A 16,207-nucleotide genomic window follows, 5' to 3' on the forward strand; every position below is an offset into this window, starting at 1 on the left:
AATTACACTTTGCACATTACAGCACATGTCTTCCCACAGAGGAACAGAAAGGTCAGCGGATTCTCCTGCAGGTTTGTTTGCTGATGAGATCGCAGCTGCAAGGTCGGCGAGGCCAAACAGTACTCTAAACTCAAATCAAATAAAGCTTTTATCTCACAGAAAGCACGTTTATCTTCCAAAATACTTCACTTCTTCCCATCCGTTAGACTTTGGATTCACTTTTTGTTAAGGACTAAAGACTGAGAGAGTTAAGAAAAACTAGGAGGGAGGGATGGATGCATGGATGGATGGGTGGAGTGGGAGTGCCAAGCTGCTGATTAACTTTTCCCATGCCTGTTGACACAGTGAATGCCAGACGGGCATCGATTGCACGCATGCCAGGCAGCCAGGCTGTGAGAAAGATGGAGAGGCAGAGAGCGCACGAGAGAGGACAGACAGGCGGACATTCTTCTGTGTCTGCAAAAACTTTTTGGTGTCCATCTTTGAGCTGACGCTTTTCACGGTGTTCTTGTTTTACTGGCACAAAGGGGACGCAACTAACTCTGAGTGCATTTCCTGGTTCATCAGTTTATCATTTAGTCTAAGAAATCGGAAGGATTCTGGAATAAAAGGCAGTAAACATGCAAAATTGTCTTATTGTTATTGTTCTTAATTTAAACCATCTTATTTGAATTTCTTTTATCAGCAAATTCCTCCCTGTAGGTTTTAGACTTTGCCGGGAACTGAAGTAATGTCTTAAAAATGTACTGATATTTTTGACTCATGTGAGCTGTTTAATAAGGCAGATTTTCTGTCATTGTAAACTGATTTCATTCCTGTGATTTCGATTGTTGGCTTAAGAAAAACAGGCAATATGAGGGTGTTGTGATATTTGTAACATTTTTTACTTTAAACTGATAACCAAAAAGATCAGCTATCAAGGATCAGCTAATGTGTTGCCAACAGGGAAGTCACAGAATGCTCATATTATACTTGGTTGCTTCTTTAATTATCATTTACTGGCCATTATAAATTCAGATACCAACAGGTTGGCAAATAACTAATGCTGGGCGATAATATCGGCCCTGCCAATATATCGATGTGGCTGCAGTGCGATTGCATGGTCTTCCAGAGAGTATTGTGGGCCATGATGATCAGAAAAGCATCTGCCAATATGTGCAATCAAATACAGCGTGTACTGGAAATACAATATACTAAGACCAAGTACCCAAAATTAAGCCAAAGTGGAACTGCAGCTCCTCTAATATCCACTCCATAGGCGAGTGACTCCTCATAGACTCCCATAAAAACTAAACAGGTTTGATTTTTCTTTCTTTTTTTGAACAACTCTTTGATTTATTTTTGTTAAGACTGAAAAACAAGCCTGTTACTGACCCTTTCCCCCGTTTTCTAACTCGGCCGTTTTCACTTCCACAAAGTGAAAGGGCCTGGGGTCAAAATTCTAAAATCAAGGCTATAAAATTGAATTTCACAATTAATCTTTGACACATTAAACCTTTCAGAAAAACTCACACAGTTCACCGTTTGCAGTTCTGTGTACACATTTAAAAACAGTGCATACATGTTTACATTACATTTGTCGCTTTCCAGTGTGTGTGTGTGTGTGTATAGAGAATATGCCCTTGATTATATAAAAATCAAGACAGTCCTACTATCCTGAGCTGCATGAAGGCCAAAGCAAAGCACTTGCATGATTTTACCTCACAACTGGTGCAAAGTGCTGTCTGGGATCACAGAGGGATCACCAGTAGACACACACACACATGCCTAAATACATCTGTGTGTGTCTCTGTGTGCGTGGGGGTGTTTTTACAAGCCTTGAATCTCCAAATTAGCCTCTGGTCTGCTTCAGCTCAATGCTGTCTGTTCTCCCACGCCCATGCCTGCAGCTCAGGCTCCATCCTTCTCTGCATCCATCTGTTTTTCTCCACACTCATCCCTCTTTTCTCCACTCTCATTTAACCAAAAAAGCATGACAGAGCTTGCTTGCTCTTAAAATCACTGAAACACTCAGCTACTCTTGAATAACCTGGAGATGTCCACTTAAACCAGCAACAGCGCTGATTTGGACTTGGTCTGTTCTTATAGTACTAGTATAAGTGGGACGTGAACTTTCAAACTAAATGTTATTGGACCTGTATGTCCCGCCTAATAAAGCTCTTTCTCATGTGCGGACTGAATTTGCAATTAATTATTAATGATTAATCTCTGTCTCTGTTCCACAGCATGTCTTTTGTCTTGCCTTCCTCCCCTCACCCTCAGACAGTCATGGCTGATGGCCGCCCCTCCCTGGTTCTGCTGGAGGTTTCTTCCTGTTAAAAGGGAGTTTTTCCTTCCCACTGTCACCAAGTGCTTGCTTCTACGGGGTCATATGATTGCTGAGGTTTCTTTCTTATATTTTAGGCTCTTTACAATATAAAGCACACTGAGCACACTATATAATTAACCATGTATCAAGATATCTGGGTATACTTCCACTACTCAGACTTGTTGCTGTCTTTCCCAATGGTTGCTTCTAGTGTGCAACGAATGGACAGAAATTGCCTGCCACCAAAAATATTTTTCTTCTCATAGACCACCATTACACAAAAAACCTTTACAAAACTGTCCAGCTAGGCTGCAAGGCTGCATACATATATATATATACATATATATATATATATATATATATATATTTTTTTTTTTTTTTTTTTTTTGCAAATAATAAAAACAAGCCTGGCAATCACTTGTGCAGTGGTCCCCAAAAGAGCGGGCCACTTCCCCCAGCAGGGCTGTAAAAGTACAGCGGGTGGGTCAGGAGCAGTCATTTACAAAAAATAAATAAAAATGCTTTCATTTTAAATTTCATAATTACTTTTGAAATGATCATCTACCATTTATGATTCAGTATTTAACTAAAAACAATGTAAAACTTATTAATAAAAAGCTCTGATATTTATTTCTGATATTTATTTATCGCTCCTCATTTGATCCAAAAAGTATCCAGTGACAAGATCAAAATGAATCAGAGAAAAGACAAAGAAAAGCAGTGCTTTAAATAAGTCTGGTGTTTGTTTGGTTGAAGTTTTCAATGTTCTTCAGAAAATGTTCAGATTTCAAATTTAACTGAAATGCTAATCCAGAAAAGGAAATTTGCCTTTCTCAGTGTAAAAGCTGTAAAGGTGGCCGAGATCTTCTTCTACAGCCACGATCATGATGTTTGATTTCAAGTAACAGGTGTGTCTGAATACCGTCTGCCACTCTGCTGACAGAAATCTTCACTTTATCACAAAGAGGATGCAACTTATAAAGGTGAGCTGTTTACTTTACAGCAAAATTGGCTAAAAATAAAGGGTGAACTAAGAAGAAACCAGGTGGCTTAAAAAAATCGGACTAAATACAATGTTAAAAGATCCTTCCCTCTTTACATGCTGTTCACTCCCTCTCTCTTTGCCCCCACAGCACTGAGGGGGCATGTAATCCACTTAGAAAGGTCAGTGAACTGCAGATATTTGCTCTACTCTTTCTTTCTTTTAACTCTCTTTCCTCACTCTCTCCCCACAGCGCCAGCTTAATTTTTCCCCTCACGCCAACCAAGCAGCCAGGCCTGAGCAGAGCTAAAGCTACCAGCGATCACCACTGGAGGTCTGTATAGGACAGGTAATAACAGCCAGAAAACTGCAGCTCCGACACTGAGAAGCAGGACTACCAGGAAACAGCACCAGACTGCAGTTAATGTAGCTCTTCCTAAAAGCAGACATAAAGGTCTATGAACAGTATTTACGACACATATTTTAACTGTGTTACGTATTCATAAATTCAGTATAATGGAAACGAATTGTGCTCTACTCTTTTGGAGCACTATGTGTGCTACTTTAATGCTTAAATTTGCCTATTTTCATGTGAATCTGCACATAAATTTGACACATATATACAAAAATTGAACAATAAATTCAATAATTAAACTATTTAGAGAGCAGTAAAAGTTCCAAAAAAAGCAAAAAAGTGAGTTAAAGTAGGTCAAATGTATTTATACAGCACCTTTCAAGATAAACAACACAAAGATTATAAAAGTACATTCACAGGTGTGTACAAAGTGATGGACACACGATCCAGGTGAGATTGGGTGAGTTGACAAGGAGAAAGAGGAGGAGGAGGAGGGAGGAAGGAAGGCATGTACCCGAGGATTAGACTGGCGAGACTGGAATTCCCCCCCGACACTCATCAAAGAGTGACGATTAGACACGTATAGACGCTGCCCTGCCATGAGCACGCACATATGCGTTAATGTAGCAGACAAACAGACACAAACACTCATAAACAGCACGCACAGCTGCGCAGACAGAAAGAGAGCGCATCCTCGTTTTGAACATCATTAAATGACGCCTGTTTTCTTACACCGATCACGGCACAAAGCGTGTTCGCTCCGGTCCGCTGGAAACACGTGGGTGTCTAATCCGGTTCAATCGTCGCCATCCGAGCTAAACCAATCTCAAAGCAACTTACTGTCCGATTATTTTTGATTATCTTGCTTCTTGAGATTTGAACTTTGTAAAAAGTTAGCTTGAATAATGCAGCTGCAGCAAAGCGCCACAAGACGGTACCTCTTTTCTTTTTAAGAGAGCAGAGCTGAGCCTCGATTTTTGACTGACATGATAGCCATTAACCATTTATGTTTGCACTTGAGGTGAACTGGACTCTCGAATGATAGGCATCGCAACTCAGACACAATCACCATATCAGAGCTGGTATAGGGGGTAAAAAGGGGGATCTTCAGAAAATCTCATCTCCTAGTTGCTGCAGCTTCTTCCTCCCAGATAAGATCCATGCCATCCATGTGTCACTGAAATGGCAGTAAAGAAAGACCAGCTTATTTATGCCTGTGAAAACAATAAATGAAATCAAAGCATAGGTGTCATTTACAGGCTGCTGTGGCTCGGGAGCTAGAGCAGGTCAACTACAAATCAGAAGGTGTTTTGAGTCCTGGTTCTAATATTCTGCATGTGGAACAAGATGCTGAACCCTAAAAGTGTGTGAAAGCTAGGTTAAAAGTGCTTGTGTGAATGAATGAATGAGACTTGTGGTAAGAAAGCACATGTGCAGTTCATTTATCATTTGGGAGCAGAAGCACAACAAGATTGAAGTCAATCAATGAAAAATTGGAGCAGCCCTGATAAATGATCCTACAAGATGTCGTCATCTGATCATTTAAGTGTCTCATTCAATGGTTGTTGGAGATGCATGAATACATCATTAGTGTTGCAGAAGCCTTAACATATTTTCCCTCTTCTCTGTGCACCTTTTGAAGTAGCTGAAATTGTGCTGGAAACCTCTGCTCATTTGAAAGATTTTGATATATCGCCCACCTTTGTTGGTCAGTGGATTATAGAGCAAGAGGAAGACGGTGGATGCTTGTGTGTGTTCATTGAGAAATATTAGTAAATTCAAATAAACAGTAAATAAATGACCACAAACGTTAAAGTTTTTTGCCACATGTGAGCAAATCTGTGGCCTTATAGTTTCCTTATAGTTCAAATACGGAAAAAATAACCACATCCTGTTACAGAGACTGGACAGACCATCTAACATGAAACGGTACCGCGATATTGTGAAGGTGCTGTTTCGTGTCTGAGCATACATCTGTCCCAGTCCATGTGTTGCACCTCTGTGTGTGTGTTTACGGTGAATGGCACTCCAGGCTCCAAACCGCTGATCCCTTTCATCGTGGTTGGACTTTGACTACTTCAAGATGCCCCAAATGCGATGACCAAACTAAATATTTTGGCTTTGACAAAAAATCCAGACGTGTGTGCTTTGACTCAGTGGCTCTCAGGAGGAGGAGGACCTCCCCGACCGACGAACGCAGCGTGTCAAACTCATTCGCGCACACATTACACGCCATCGTGCCACAGTGGCAGTCCAGGAATTCCATTGATATTCCTGGGAATTCCTCCTTTTTCCACCCCTCAACACAACTTTGGTTCCTTTCTTCTCTTTTCATTTGGCCTAACTAGTGTTGACCCCTGTGACCTCCCGCTGAGAGATCCTGCAGGGCTGCTGACCACCATCCGTCCAGCCCTACCCACGCTGTATGACCCTTTTACTGTCTGTTACATTTAGATACAAATACTCTCTTATTCCCTCACCTAAAATCCTGTTTCAAATAAAAACGGGTTTTCCAACTGATCACTCTGCAGCTGAGCAAGTCAGAAATCTGTTTTTTCCTCATTTGAATCCAACAATAGAACATTAAAGGTTAAAAGGGATATCCAGTACAAGAGGATGTTAAATCTTACCTGCATGTGTGCTGTTTCATCACAAACACATTAAAATGTATTAAGGCAATGAACAAATTGTATGTATTTAAAGGCACCTTGAGTAGAACCTTTTCTTTTTCAGAATATGATCCAACATGAGAACAACAAAATTGCTTTATAAGAATATCTATCTATCTATCTATCTATCTATCTATCTATCTATCTATCTATCTATCTATCTATCTATCTATCTATCTATCTATCTATCTATAGATAGATAGATAGATAGATATATGTATATATAACCTTCGCTTTTCTTCTACAAAAAGAAATGTAGATAGATCATTAAACTAACACTAGAATCACCTTAAAATCCTACATATAATCAACTGAATCTAAGATTTGAACAATGAGACACGACAGTGAACTCAGGAGACAAATATACAGCAAATAGTTGTAGTGATGGAGGACATGTAGAGCATTGCTGGGGATAGAAGAGGATGAGGTGGAGGCTGATGATGTGCTGAGGGGAGCCCTAAAGGAAGCAGCCGAAAGAACAATATGAAAAAAGAAGAGAAAGAAAATCAAACAACAATATCAACATGCTTTCCTTTTCCCATAGACTATGTTTTAATAAATCATTAAATAAAATAGAGTTAAAATTTGGACATAAATTTTATGTCCAAAACAAATGTGTGACTTAAAAGAAAATTTAAGTCTTAAAATAAAAGTAAATACGAAGAAAAGAAAGAATCTTTTTAGCACCCTCTGCTGGACAACCTGTACTAGTCTGTTTCAGTGCTTTTGGCACAGTACACGCTACAAACATTTGGAACTGATAAACCAACATTGGATCAACGTATCAAGCTCTGCTAAGTAACCCTAAACATCTGTTACGCATCATTTGAGAGACACATTAATTAAAGTAGTTTCTACAGAACTGAAGCCTGCTGGGATCACACATAGAAACAACCCTTTCTCCTTTACATCTGTAAAAACACACGTCACCCTCTGCTCCATTCTTTCATCTAGCAATGGGGTTTTTGTCTTTAACTTGTACTGAACCAAAACAAAAAGACTGTTGTGGTGCTGCAGTGATTAAACAGATGGAGGAGGTGTTTTAGGGGTGTTCATCACAGACGTTCCAGCGAGGCGGGTGGACATTATTAACAATAGTGTGTTTTTTGCTTCGCAGCAAACAGACTAAACTTTCCTTATCCTTCACAGTGGGTTTTTCACACAAGGGGAGTTTTTTTTTAAATGTATTAATCAGACAGACTCTACGGAGAAGGACGTGAGCGTATTCTCACAGACGTCCTGAAATCATGTCTGCTTTGGACTCTGATATCAGGAAAATCTCAGAGCACATAAGCAGAAATGCTGAATGGACAGCAGGTAGTGATGAGAATGAAAAATGATTGAGTCAAAAAGACACTGCCAGTCTTTTTTGATACTATTCATGAGCCCAACTGAAATCCAAACTGAGCATAGTTTGAAGTGAGTGGATTGGAGTGAGTATAATGGATACCACTGGTACTAATTTCAACAAGGAGATGCTATATTGAGGTCATGTATTGTAGTTAACTGTCAGCAGAGGGCAGTATCTACTGGTGAGCTATGAAATATGGTGACTGAAAGAAGCACATAAAGTGTTTGGGAGTACTTTAGGTTTAGACCCACAGCCAAAATGAGCCAGAAACTGTGTGGTGTCTGAGCCTTTAGCTAAATATGCTAATGCTTCAAAGTGCATTTGCGTTTAGCATAAGTCCTCCAGCAATAATTGGCATATCAAGATTGAAAACCAATGTGAGGCCCAGGTAGGCCAAGCCATGTGGAGCCTATAACAATGTTGCCCATTTGGAATATGGGTACCCCACAGTGGACTGCCAGCTGTGGGCCATGTGGTTCTGCCTGTAGTGCGTCAAATTTTTTGACATAATACCTGAAGCATCATTACTATTTAATGCAGTATACAAGTGTGGAGTGTGAAATGTTACAAATTACTAACAAAATGTTGTAAATAATGAGAAATCAAGAAAGGTACCTAATGCTATCTGTCCGTCTTCATGGATTTGTGTGCTCATATAAGCACAGATCATTTAACAGTTGAATTTTAAGCTCTTATTACCGCTACATATTTATCAAAACTGGTGCATATCTACATGGCAAAAGAATATGTACCGTTACAAATAAACTGGTAGCTTTTCTCAGTACTTACGCCATCAAATTCTTTCAATTACCTCATGTAAGCAGAAAGATTTGCAGTCTCTCCTCTTGGAGACAACCTGCCATAGTGCAACCAGGCCTGGCTGGGACTGGCCCTTTTATACAACAGGTTCAGACATGCCCGACTCCTCGCTCTACATACATCAACACTTGGCACGTTGTGATGTAGTTAGGGGCAACGAGAAATTAGAGAGGGGCGCGGCGGCTTGCCAGCTGAATACCTGGATATGTGTAGCCCGGGGATAGACTGAGAGCAGACAGGTAAGAGAGAGTGGAGGAATGGCAGGAGACAGTTTGATGGAAATAAAGTGTTAAGCAAGATTACTGAAAACTGGCAGAGGGAGGGAAGGTTGTGATTTCACTTCACATTTGAATAAAATCAAGCATGGCTGATTATAAACAAACAAAACTGTGTGCTGCGGGCTCCAAGATGTTAGTCTATAAGTCAAAAATTGCAAATATGTGCAGCCTCAAGGAGCATGTACAACAAAATGGGTCACGTTCCTCCTTGGACTAGTGCACCTATCACTTGGACCAAAATTTGCAGTAAATGTACAGTATTGTGCAAAAGTCTTGAGCCATTCTTAGTAAAGGGAAACGAGGAGAAACGCTGAGGTTGGAGGAATTACACGAGAACTGGACTGCAAAACATTGACAACAGGTTTTATAAAGTAATGAATCCAATTTTTTGGTTTAAATCATCATCAGTATGTCTAAGAAAGATGACGAGAGAGGAACAACTGGGAGTGTCTACAGATATCTGTAAATCATGGTGACTCCAAACACACTGCCAGTGCAGTAAAAGCATACATGGATTGAAAAACGCGTAACGAAACACTACCAGGCATGGATTGGCCTCCCCAGAGCACAGGCCTCAACATTACTGAAGCAATGTGAGATCATCCAAAGACAGTTAACATCCAAAGAAGAGCTCTGGATGTCATCAAGAGGTCTGGAGTACTAGAAAAGAAATTACAAGAAAGCTGCTAAAGAGAGTTCAGAGCACCGAAGAGTAAATGTGACCTACCCAAAAAAAACCTTTACCTAACAAATATCTGGTTCCTTTTCCGCTATTAAGGAATCTAACAGAAACACTCATCCAAATGAATCACAAAAAGCTATAATTTACCTCAAAGCTAACTACATTTTACACGAAAGCATTAAAGTGTTCCTCCACACTCACATAAATGGAGTCAGTTTACCACTGCTAAACTGTTCCTGTGTGCCACAGCAGAGAGCTTCATATTTAGCCTGTAACTCCTGCTGCGAGAATGTGAAACAGAGGGAAGGGGCACAAACAGCTGTGCTCTGTGCACGATACAGAAAAACTTTTTTTTCCTTTTGGATTTCAGATGATAAGAGTTTATGATGCAAAGATTAGGGATTAGCAGCTGAGCCTTTTGCACTCATTCACCTGCTTCATGCCTCTGCTCTTTAAGGCGCGTCTTTGTGCACCTCTAGGTTTATTTGGTTTACCATATTTTCTGAACGGCCCATTTTTGGCATTTTAAAGGATTTTATAGGTCTTATAGGCATGCCCTGCTGTGCACCGTGAGGCAGTTATAACACTTTTTGTTGTAATATCACTAAAACTGATTACGTGCCACTGCAGTACGATTTCCCCACATAAACACTACATCAAATAATAACAGAAAATGCTCCTTTAATGAGCTAAATTTGACCCTGTGCTCTAATTCAGACACGCTGCCTGCGATTTAGTGGTGTTTGTGCGCGAGTTACGTTTAAACTGTGAGCGCTGAGAGAGGTGCTTAGCAGCGGTTTGGTTCAGATCCCCTAACCTGGCTGAACATGCTCTCGCTTGCTTTTCCAGACTTGAGCGATATGATTTTAAGCAAATGTGCAGGCAGGTCACAGCAGGTTCCTATCCTGCCCGTGTTTCTCCTAAATACACCCCACCCCCCTTTAAATGGCTTCTAATGAGAGCAGACACAGTGAAAAGGCATAAGTGTCACAGCTGTATAGCTACCTGTTGGCATTAAGCCACATTAAAAAGGAGAAAAAGGAAAAGACTCGCAGAGGAAACACAGCAGGTCGATCTGAAACAGTGCGCTGCATTTCTCCAGGATGCATTTTTTTTTAGATTTTAGCAAGTTTGAGTGTGGGAAATGCTCATTCATTTAACAGCTAGAATGAACCATGTGTCACTATAAATTCTATTTGTCAAATAAGATCACAGCAGTTTTTTCCCCTGGTAGTTTAAATTTGGTATTTACCAAAAGTAACAATAAACAAAATCAAAAAATTCAGTTTAAAAATAAAGAGACTTCATGACTTCATGATTTCTCACCCTTTTTACTTCTGGTCCCTCCGTTCTAACCCATCCAGCTCCTCCTTCATCATGTGCTTCCTGCTCTCTCAGTCTGTGCTGTGATAAACATCTGATATCTCAGTTGTTTTGACCTGAGGTGGTCTGTTTGTCCAGATGAGACAAAGAATGCTGCGCATTCAATGTTGATATGCACAAAGACAAATTTGTGCAGACATATGCAGACAGAAAACAAAAATGCTCCCTTCAAATTTCATTCTGTGTTGCAATATATTGGCAATAAAGGTGGAAAAACATCCGTCTCACCACCTTTCACACAATAACACACGTCTGTTACTGTGGACTGTCTGAAACAAGAGCTAAACATTGCCTAAAAGACCAGCCGGAGGAAAAGTCCTCCTACATCAACAGAATAAAAATCCAGATTTAACCTGAAGGGAGGAGGAAAAATAAGTGAGAGAGAGCGAAATCTTAAATTACAGCCTTCTGTTATTACTACTCTACAACATACAGACTGCTAAACAAAATTAGAGGAGTCACCAAAGCTAAAAAACAGTTGAACACCTGGAGATTTGTTGGGCTTCACGCCACTTTCATCGTTACACCAGACGAGGAAGTCCTAAGCGCTTGAGTTAAAGGCAGCTTCTTTAAGAAGTTTCACCTCTCGTGTGAAAGGCTTCTTCAGTTCAAACAGCTGATGGGAAGCCCCAGACATTTAAACTCTAGTGAGGTTATCACCTCAGACATCGCCCTAGGAGTCGCACCCATCTTTTAGTACTGAAGAAGCCTTTTGGATGAGCGGTGAAACATCTTCAGGAGCATAAAAAAGAAGTCTAGTTAAGACGACCAAGATCTGGAACTGAGAATGCACACAGATACTGCTAGCCTTGAACCTCCCCTAATTTCTTTATCATTTGCTTCTGAGGAGCCAGACTTCCTTGTAGTGGTCTCAAGCAACGGTTCTCCGGGTTGTCTAAAGGTTTTTCGCTCGTTTTCACTTGTGCCTGACATTTTCAGTTTGTTAAGCCACTGAACACTCAACTATGAATCATTCAAAGATATAAAAGGGACCAACCTTAAGAGATAATTCAGTGTTGTCTTTACACATACCAGACAACTTAGCAAAGAACCAACTTTGCTAAGTGCTAAATGTTATCTTTAGGCCCTTTGTTATTAGCAGACTGTCACAAAAATACATTTTTTTCTTTACTTGAATCTATAAAAAAGGCCAAAGATGACATAAAAATAGCATTTTTGCACCAATTCCACCGATTCCCAAAGAACTATTAGCTGAAAACTTGGCATACCTCAGCATGGTGTGCACTGTGTCCTTAAAAAAGTGAGAGAAAATTGAAGAAGAGGGGTATATGACTAAATGCATTACTAAGCAGTGGATCCTGTGATTTTATGCCCTGCCTCTCTCTGCTGTATCACTCAGCGATGTAAAAAATGCTCAGACACAGCAACATGTTGAACATTATCCTGCGACTGCTTACTAAAGGCTTAGCTGCATACCAGCTGGCACACTGAACTGAGATTAACTAAGACAGGCTGTCCTGAGCCCGCTGCCCTAAACTGAATGATTACAACCAAACATTAACCTGAACTAGTCCCAACCCGAAGACTATAACAAAGTCTCAACCTTCAAGCAGCTCTTTACAAGGTGTTTCCCCAAACTGTACTAAACTTCTTACAAAGATAAAAGTCCAAACACACGCACACTAAAACACAGCAGCCTACATCTCAGTGTAAAGTACAAACAGTATGTGTTTATCAGGATTTTACATGACTCTGGTGTAATACAGGTTAAAAAAAGCAGATATATTAAAAGAGTGAGGTCTTTTGCATCCAGACTGGGTACAAATAATCTGAACTGTGGCGATACTGTCAGCTAACTCCCCACCACACCGAAGTTTAGCTTATATGAAGCGGTATAGTAGGCTTTGAGCTCAAATGTCTCAATAAAGAGTGAGAAAAACAATTCATGGCTGACTTCAGTTTTTCATTTCTGGACTCTACTAGAGCGGCTCTGAATGAGTCACAGTTAGAAATAATCCTGTTTTATTTATATACTGGGCCTCTGTTCAGCCCTGCCATTCACTCTCTGGTTGAAATAGGCCATTTTAGCACCTCAGTCTTTCAGACAACTTTCTTCTGATTGGTTGCCCCTCATAAACAGATTTAAGCAGCAGGTGGGTGGGTTTCTGTACTCATAGGCAAAGATTTGTGTCTGTCTGATTTTTTTTTTTTTTTACAATTATAGATGTTTTATGTCTGTAAAACCCCTCACTACACACTTTATACACTTTTCTCAGACAGGTATGAACATTTCCTCACTTTTCTCTCTTGTTTAAACACTTTCAAAGTTCAAACCTTCGTAGAAAAATATATAGAATAAAACCAAAGGCGCCCGCGGTTGCCTTTGACAGAACTTCAGAGTCACGCTGCTAGCGAGGTAAATTTAACAAGCTTAACACTTTCTGTACTGTACAGGAGACAAGGCACGAGATTGATTGACAATGGTCTACAGCCAATCAGAACGCAGAACACGATGCGCTGTGTAAAAAAAAAAAAAGCTTGCAAAATTGCACAAAAAAATCCGCGAAACAGGTGAAAGGTGAACCGCATTATAGCGAGGGACCACTGTATTTAAGTATACCTTACAAACTGTTATGTATATTTAACAAGTGAGCCATTATAAATTTCAAATTTCTCTTGATGTTCATACGAGTGCAATGTTACGTTCTCCGTCTGCGTTGTGTCACATTGAACATATGTTGATCATATGTAAGTTAATTATCCCCAAAATTTGTTTCCACTGCAGAATTCACAAATATGAAATGAAGGATTTAAAAAAGAGCTACACGCCTGGCAAAACCTTTTTACTACTTAGGATAGTGGAATATACAGACAAGTTCCCCTAAAATGATAGAAAAGCATCACCAGCCTATATTTTTCTGTTATAAATGACCACCTCTGCAGTTCCATTATGGTGTCTTTCAGCTAAGTGTTTTAAATTTAAAACTTCCAGCTTTAGTATTTTGACTTTCTTTCTTCTCATCATCCAAATTTCCAGCAGCAACATGTTGCATTTCTTTACAAAAATACATAAAAAATCCATCACTTCCCAAAATGGTCATATAATAAAAATCTCCAAATGACTGCTAATCTAAAATGTCTGCTGAATGTGAAAATCAAAGTCTGCTTGCCAGTTCAGTGAAGTCTAGTATACTCATTTCATAAAATAATTCGATGTAATGTTTATAGCTTTCTCTGCTGTTGCCGAGTGGCATAAAATTCAAGCAGAGCATGTATGCATGCATCTGTAATAACATCACACTACCTCTCACACTGCTCATGAGAGACAAGAGACGTAATTCTCACAGCCACACGAGGTCCTCGTCGGGACTTTCTAAACAAACCGCAATCATTTCATGCGGGGGCTGAAACAGACGAGCGGGTCTCATTCTTACATTTTGTCATTTGCCCTGAAACGGCTCCGTCTGGACGAGTTTATAAAAGGTAATAAAGTAACTGTATACTCTGAAATATGTAAAGAAACAGACATGCAAAGGCTACTAGCTCCCCTTTTTTCTCCATGTGGTTGTCGGGGAAGCCCTGTTTCCTCCACAGCAGCATGATGAAAGAAACAGGTGCTCATATTTGGGGAGTGTGGGAGAGAGAGAGAGCATTGGAAATAGTGAGGGAGAGAAAAGTAGAAGAAGAGAGAACCAGACACATCCCACGCTACTGTTTTTCTATGCAGGCACAGACTCACTGAGCTGTGTGCTTCTGTTATACTACAATACTGTGAATACCTGTGTCTTATCACTCCTTGCCTTTGCTTGCTCTCATGCAGTCCTGTTGTTGTGGCAACTCATGTGAGATAAAAAACAAAACAAGTTGATGGTAAAGTGTTGACTCTCTTTGTTAATCAGCATAACAATATTCTTCTTCTATAGTGAAAATGGCTGTGGATGGCTGCAACCCTTCTTTGTGTGTTATTGTGGCTCTACAAGTAGGATGTGTGCATCAGGTTAGATTAGGAAAAGACTGTGAAGAGTTCAATGCTGCTGTGAATCAAAATCAGTGTCCTGTGTATTGGACTATAATGATCAAAGTGTGATCGGTAGTGAGAGTAAGGAGAGGTGAAGGTGTGATCTGGAGAGGAGTGAAAGTGAGGAGAGGTGAGATACAATGTGTGAATGAGAAGCAGACGAGCGTAACAGTGAAGCTGCGAGGAGCAGAGGTAATGAGGGCATATACAAGGGTTCACCCAGAGCTGGGCAATATGAGGAAAATCTAATATCACAATATTTTTTTGCTATATCACAGTACAATATATATATCACAATATATTTAAATAACATCTAAAACAAATGTTGTTTTTAACCATTCGGTGCTTAAAATTGCACTGGTATTTTGTATTTTGCTAACTGCTCACTTTTGCAGCAATAGTTTTACAGCATGTTTTGCAAATTACCCTGTTTTGTTCGACATCCTCCTTGTGAAATCCATGCTCAGCGCTGTATGCCAGGTAGAAAGTTTTCCGGCTGGGAGGGGGGATTAATGATGCATTCACAGAGTGTGGGAGAAAAAAACCCTCATAGTGAATTACATACAGACAGCTTAATATTGTCATGGCAACTTATAATGGTACAATAAAGCCATTTTAACCATCGTACGTGGAAAAATGCGATACAGCGAGTATATTCGATATATCGCCCACCCCTAGGTTCAACCATCCAAAGCAACACAGTGCAGAAGAGAGGCGAAGAAGAGGGAGCAAGCAGGGTAAGGAAGAGTGTAAGGGGTGATTTGTGACAGGAGAGCAGTGAGAGGGAAAGGGAAGGTTTAAAAATGTGATGTATGGCTGGAGATGGGGGCACTGACAAAAGGACTTGAAGCCGAGCTGAAGGCATTAAGATTTTCATTGGGAGTGACCAGAATAGGCAGGATTAGAAACGAATACATCAGAGGGAAAGCTCAGGTTGATTGTTTTGGAGACAACATTAGAGAGGCGAGGCTGCAGAGGAGGGATGGTGGATGCAAAGAAGGCATTCTTCATCTGACTGTTTATTGTAGTCTTTACCTTACAATTTAAAATGCCTTTTATCTGAAATTGAATTGATTTCAGGAGTGGTTTCAGATGTGCCTAAGGGTCACCCACATTAATCTTCCAATGACCTTCAGCTGTTGCCAGACTGTAGGCTATGCTGATATACTTGTCAGTCAGTCTGGTTACAGCCTCTCCTCCTTCCCATTCCACCTTCTGGCCTACCTGGCCCTCCGCCCTCCGAACCGCACTAGCTTTAAAAGACTTTTTTGTCATGACTTTTTTGGACACCACCCTGATCCACCAACTTTTCTGGGTCTCCTGACTCCCCTCTTTGCTCAGCCTGGTAATAACTACCCACTCAGCTCCCCAAGCACTCACAGGATTAAAGATTTTAAGATA

The 16,207-nt window shown here is 40.3% G+C and overlaps 1 protein-coding gene across 2 annotated transcripts in view; it reads right to left on the reverse strand.

Moving 5' to 3' along the window:
- The window catches only part of col4a5 (collagen, type IV, alpha 5 (Alport syndrome)), a 71,568-nt gene that overhangs the window by 46,709 nt on the left and 8,652 nt on the right, over positions 1 to 16,207 (reverse strand). The window lies entirely within an intron of this gene.

The sequence above is a fragment of the Pelmatolapia mariae genome, linkage group LG3_W (genome assembly GCF_036321145.2).
Source record: "Pelmatolapia mariae isolate MD_Pm_ZW linkage group LG3_W, Pm_UMD_F_2, whole genome shotgun sequence".
Lineage (NCBI taxonomy): Eukaryota > Metazoa > Chordata > Actinopteri > Cichliformes > Cichlidae > Pelmatolapia > Pelmatolapia mariae.